The 6,512-nt window shown below is 40.4% G+C and overlaps 1 protein-coding gene across 1 annotated transcript in view; it reads right to left on the bottom strand.

Annotated features, from left to right (window-relative positions):
* Nrbp1 (nuclear receptor binding protein 1) overlaps positions 1-6,512 on the bottom strand; it is a 20,106-nt gene that overhangs the window by 12,971 nt on the left and 623 nt on the right. The window lies entirely within an intron of this gene.

Raw genomic sequence — 6,512 nt, 5'->3', positions numbered from 1 at the left:
TTCAGGCTGGCCTTGAGCTCACTTTGTAGCCCAGGCTGGTCTCAAACTGGCAACAATCCTCCTGCCTCAGCCTCTGGAGTGCAGGGATTACAGGCATGTGCCACCACGTCCGACTCTCATTTTTAACCTTTCATTCACGTTTAAAATGATCAGATACTGTCTACATTTTCACAAACTCATTTATTTACTTACTTTCTCACATTTATAAAAGTAATATATGCCTCTTGTAAAAATTTTAAAAATTTCAAAAAAAATTTTTTTGAGGCAGGGTCTCCCTATGTAGTGAAGGCTGGCCTTCAGCTTGCTCATGTAGCCCAGGTTGGTCCAGAACTCACAGCAACACTCCTGCATCAGTCTCCTGAGTGCTGGGATTACAGGCATGCGCTACCACACCTGGCACAAAAATATATTAGTGTAACAATATTTATTTCTGTTTTTTTTTCCCTGGTACCGGGAATCGAACTCATGATCTTGCACTTGCCAGGCAGGCGCTGTGCCACTGAGCTAAATCCCCAGCCCCAGTGTAGCAATATTTATATAGGAAATTATACAAGCTAGGCACAGTTTTAATTCCCTTATGACATCAATTTATTTAATCCTACAACAATCATATAAAAATTAATTATAAAAAGTGAAATTTAGTATAATACTACTTCCACAAAATAATTGGCTTGATATCTATTTCTCAGTTTCTTTTTGTTTTTTTGTTTTTGTTTTGTCTTTTTGAGACAGGGTCTCCCTATGCAGTTCAGGCTGGCCTTGAGCTCACTTTGCAGCCCAGGCTGGTCTCGAACTCACAACGATCCTCCTGCCTCAGCCTCCCAAGTGCTGGGATTACAGACATGTGCCACCTAGCCGGGCTTGTTTCTTTTTCTATGTGAATATTAACATTATGTGTATATAATTTAAAAATAGGGGCTGAGGATGTAGCTCAATGGGAGAGCTCTCACCTTGCATGCACAAGGCCCTACATTCGATCCCCAGCACCACAAAAACAAACAGAATGTATACTTCACATCAATAAACAGTGTGCTTAATGTTAAAAAAAAAAGCAAGCTTATGCTGCATCATCTTCTTCAGTTTACTCTTTTCATTTTTTTCCATGATGGTGCATGTAAAACTAATATTGCAACCACTAGTTTAATTTTTTACTCTACCAATAAAGTATTTCATTTTCCAAAGGTGCCAACATTTAATAAGTACCAGTGGACACTGCAATACTTTCCAACATTTATTATTATTATTATTATTTTGTACCGGGAATCGAACGCATGACCTCAGGCTTGCCAGGTGAGTGCTTATGCTGCTGAGTTATATCCTCCACCCAAAAGCATTTTTTTTTTTCCGGTACCAGGAATCAAACTCAGGACCTTGTGCTTGCTAGGTAGGTGTTTATGCCACTGAGCTATCTCCCCAACATGTATAATTATAAATAATGTTGCAATCAATATTCTGCTGTGTACATCTTTGCTTACTTATGTTTGTTTTGTTTTTTGGTTTTTTTTTTCCAGTACCAGGAATCAAATTCAAGACCTCATGCTTGCCAGGCAGGCGCTGTGCCGCTAAGCTAAATCCCCAGCCCCCATCTTTGCTTACTTATGAAAATGATGGTTACACATTTTTTAAAATGGCATTGCTGAGTCAAAAGCTAGGAACACACCTAGTTAGAATGGCCAAATTCCAGAACACTGACAACACCAAATGCTGGAGAGGATATGGAGCAACAAGAACTCTTTTCCTGTGGTGGGAGTGTAAAATGGTACTATCACTTTGGAAAATACTTGGACAGTTTCTTACAAAACTAAATGTACTTGCAACTGGGGGTGCAGCTCAACAATAGTACGCCTAATTGCATAGCATCCATGAGGTCCTGGGTTCAATCCCTAGCACAACAAATAAATAATAATTTAAAAAGTAAACATATGATCTAGCAGTTGCCCACGCTGGTTTTCACCCAAAGGGAATGAAAATTTTTGTTCACACAAAAGCGTCTATATGAATGTTTATTGAGAAGGAGCTTTATCTGTAATTGCCAAAACTTAGGAGAAACCAAGATTTTTATTTAGCAGAATCAAAACATAAATGGTATTAAATTCATACAGTGAACTATTGGCGCTAACAAGAAATAAGATATACAGTTGAGCAAGCTGGTAGATGTCTCTAATCCCAGCACTATGGGAGGCTGAGGCAGGAGTACTGCAAATTTCAGCTCAGCCTAGCCAACTTAGTGACTTAGTGAGAACCTGTCTCAAAAAATAATAGCTGGCATAGTGGCACATGCGTATAATTCTAGCACTCAGAGGGCCAAGGCAAGAGGATTGCCATGAGTTCAAGGCCATCTGTGTTATAGTTCAAAGCCAGCCTGAACTACATAGCAAGAACTTGTCTCAAAAAAAATTATAATAACTCCACACAAGGAGTTAGGTGGCACATACCTGTAATTACAGCTACTCAAAGAGGCTGAGGTAATATAATTAATAAATTCAATGTCAGTCTGGGCAATTTAGCTAGACCTATTTTTTTTTTTTTTTTTGTCTTTTTGAGATAGGGTCCTGCTCTGCATTTCAGGTTGTCTTTGAGCTCACTTTGTAGTCCAGGCTGGTCTTGAACTCGCAACGCCGATCCTCCTGCCTCAGCCTCCCGAGTGCTGGGATTACAGGCATGCACCACTACGCACGGCTAACTAGACCTAATCTTGAAATAAAAATAAAAAGGGTTAGGGATGCAGCCCCTGGATTTGTTCTCTAGTACAAAAAAATATTAAAAACAAACAAACAAACACAGCCCCTATCTTATGATGGTTCACTTGATAGGGCCCAAGTAGTGATACGTATTCTGTAGAAACTGTATGTCACCTTTTGAATTTCTATCTTTTCCCAGGCTAGTGATAGCTGCAGGCCCATCTCTCCCAATGCTGGGCGGAATCCCAGCAAGCTCCAGGGTCAAGAGGGAAGACAACTGACCCTCCACAGTGTATTATCTGCTAAGCTGTGAGGGTAGGTGTAGTAAGTGCAATTTCTACTTATGGTATTTTCAATTTCTGATTGGCTTTTCAGGGTGTAACTTCATCATAGGTGGAGGAGTAGGAAGAACTCTATTTTCTTCAAAGGGGGAACATTACTGGGGAAGTTGTGTTGAGCTGAATATTGGCCACCCAAAGACACCCACATTCTAATCCCTGAAGTTTGTAAATGTTTTCTGATATGGCCAAAGGGACTTTGCACATGTTTAAGGATTTTGAAATGGAGAAGATTGTCCTGAATTCTCAGAGCTGACTCTAAATGTAATCACTAATATCCTGGTAAGAAGATTTGACCATAGAAGGAATGGAAATATGACCATTGAGGCAAGAGACTGAAGTGATATAAAGGAATGCAGGCAGATGGTGGAAGCTAGAAAGGCAAGGGACAGATTTTCTCCTACTTCCAGAAGGAAACACTGTGATAATACCTTTTTTTTAAAATAGGGTCTCACTATATATCCCAGACTGATCTCAAACTTGCAGCAATCTTCCTGCCTCAGCCTCCCAAGTGCTGGCATTACAGACATGAGCCACTATGCCTAGCTAATATCTCTACTTTAGACCAGTGAAACTACTTGCAGCTATCTGACATCCAGACCATAACAGAATAAATCTATGGTGCTTTAAACCACCAAGTTCATGGTGATTTTTATAGCAAAACTAGGCCACTAATACATAAGTTTTTCCACAGAAGAAGACTGACCTTGGTTCTAAAGGATAAATAGAAATTCACTGAACAGTTACAGAAGAAGAGTCTAAGACTGAACCCTCCTTTTCTCTCACTTTCTTGTATTGCAAGACAGGAACTTGGACTATACCATCTGTGGTTTTTCATTCCAAGCTTTGGGAAGATGTCTCACTCTTCAGCAGCATGAGCTGAAGATTACCAACATGAACATTACTGTTCTTCCCTTTGCCTCCCCTCTGGCTTTGCAGTTTGCTTCTTTTTTTTTTTTTTTTTTTGGGGTTTTCTCCGGTACCGGGAACCGAACTCACGACCTTCCGCTTGCCAGGCAGGCGCTTTTGCCTCTGAGCTAAATCCCCAGCCCCTGGCTTTGCAGTTTGAAATTTATTCTTTATTTTTACAAAATTTGTTATACCTGGGAGAGAAGAGATTTTCCAAGCAGAGAACATTCTTAAGAAGTAAATGAGAAAACTAGGGAAAGAATCCAATCTCTGAAACTTACTTATTTTTTACTTTTTGAAATTTAATTAGTTAATTAAGCTATTTTAGGGAGGGAATCATGGACCTTTGAAATGAGCTACATATTTGGTCTTTCTTTTAATTTTTAATTTTGAGACAAAGTCTCACTAAGTTGCCCAGACTGGACTTGAACTTGTGATTCCTCTGTCTTGGCCTCCTAGAGTACTGGGATTAGAAGCATGAACCACCATTCCCAGATCTGAGGCTTATTATTAGAGAAAGCTTGGGGAGAAAGGAAAAAGACCTCTCCAAAAGCACATAAAGGAACTTCTTGTCTAATTTGCCTGAGACTGAGAGAAACAAAGTTAATAGCTGGATGTGGTGGTGCACGCCTATAATCCCAGCACTGAGGAGGCTGAGGCAGGAGAATCGTTGCGAGTTTGAGACCAGCCTGGGCTACAAAGTGAGCTCAAGACCAGCCTGAACTGCATAGCGAGACCCTGTCTCAAAAAGACAACAAAGAAAAGAGTTAATAAAAATAAGCAAAAATAAAGATTTAGTAAAAAGTGCTAAGGAGGGAACAGATTAATTTACCCATAGTACAAGCACAATGATACAAGGTATCTGTGTGTGTGTATGTGTGTGTGTGTGTGTGTGTGTGTGTGTAGTTAAGAGAGGAGAATAGATTATGAGACTCAAAATGTATAAGGATAGTTCTAGAAGAAAAAGAATGATGACAAAGCAATGTTTGAAATGTAATAGATAAGAGGGCCAGGGATATAGCTCAGTGGCACAAGTGCCTGCCTGGCAAGCGCAAGGTCCTGAGTGTGATCCCAGGTATAAAAAAAAGAAATATAACAGATAAAAATTCTTTTTTTTTTCTTTTGACAGGGTCTCACTGTGTGTAATTTAGGCTGACCTTGAACTCACTATCTCAGGCTGGCCTCAAACTCCCAGTGATCCTCCTGCCTCAGCTTCCTGAGTGCTGGGATTACAGATGTGCACCACCATGCCCCCCTAAGAATTCTTAAGTATTGATAGAAGACATAAGTTGTCAAATTTTAAGCATCTTTGTTTTTGGTGGTTTAAGGCAGGCACTGTACCACTGAGCTATGTCCCTGGCCCAAGTTGTCAAATTTTAAAAGTAAGCTTTTAAAAGTTTTTTGTTGTTGTTTGAGACAAGGTCTTGCTGTGTAGTTCAGCCTGGCCTTGAACTTGTGGTGATCCTCCTGTTTCAGCCTCCTAAGTACAAGGATTACAGGCATGTTGCCATCACACTCGGAAGTTTTTAGTATTAATATACATACACTGTTATGTCTGTATCAAAACTCAGGGTGAAGTAATTTTGTTTGGTACTGGGGATTGAATTCATAGCCTTCACACTGAGATACATCCCCAGTCCCTTTTTGAGGCAGGGTCTCATTAAGGAGCCCAGGCTGAGGTCAAACTTGGATCTCCCCTGCGTCCACTGCCCAAAGTGATAGGATAATAAACATGTGCCACCAAGCCCAACTCAGGCTGAACTTTAGTACCTAATTATGCAGTGAGACCTTTTAAAAGGTGATTAGGTAATGAGGGCTCTGCCCTTGTGAACAAATGACTACATTAATGGGCTAATGGTTTGCCTTGAGAGGTCTGTTATAAAAGCCAGCTTGGCTCTGTCTTTTGGACTGAGACCCCTTCCCATCTTGTGCTGCCCCAGGATTCTGTGGATAGTCAGAAGCAGCAAGAAGGCCTTTACCAGATGTTCTTTCACAGTCATGTACTTTCTTTTTCTTTTCTTTTTTTTTTTCATTCCAGGAATCTAACGCAGGACCTTGCACTTGCCAGGCAGCCGCTTGTGCCACTGAGCTATATCCCTGGCCCTACAGTCATGTACTTTCAAGCCATCAGAACTATAAGAAATAAGTATCTTTACAAATTATCCAGTCTCAGCTATAGCAACAGAAAATGGACTGAGACACACAGTGTAGGACATCAAAAGGGTTTTGTTCAAGTTCAAGGACAAAAAGAAAATTATAAAAGCTATCAGAGTCCATGGTGAGGATTCCTATGAAACAACAGTAAGACTTGATAAAAAGGCTTCTCTTTCGATGTAAAATTTTATCCCCTGCCAAACTATCAAAAGTGAAAGTGAAAAGGCCAGGCGTGGTGGTGCACACCTGTAATCCCAGCACTTGGGAGGCTGAGGCAGGAGAATTGTTGCAAGTTCAAGACCAGCCTGGGATAAAAAGTGAGCTCAATGCCAGCATGAACTGTGTAGTGAGACCCTGTCTCAAAAAGACCAAAAAAAAAAAAAAAATCTGTTAAGTAGGCAGCAAGAGGACAGGAATATCTTCTAAGCAG

Source organism: Chinchilla lanigera, unplaced genomic scaffold (genome assembly GCF_000276665.1).
Source record: "Chinchilla lanigera isolate Chin_1 unplaced genomic scaffold, ChiLan1.0 scaffold00068, whole genome shotgun sequence".
Classification (NCBI taxonomy): Eukaryota; Metazoa; Chordata; class Mammalia; order Rodentia; family Chinchillidae; genus Chinchilla; species Chinchilla lanigera.
The sequence above is the reverse complement of the archived record's forward strand: the minus strand, read 5'-3'. Positions and strand labels throughout refer to the sequence as shown.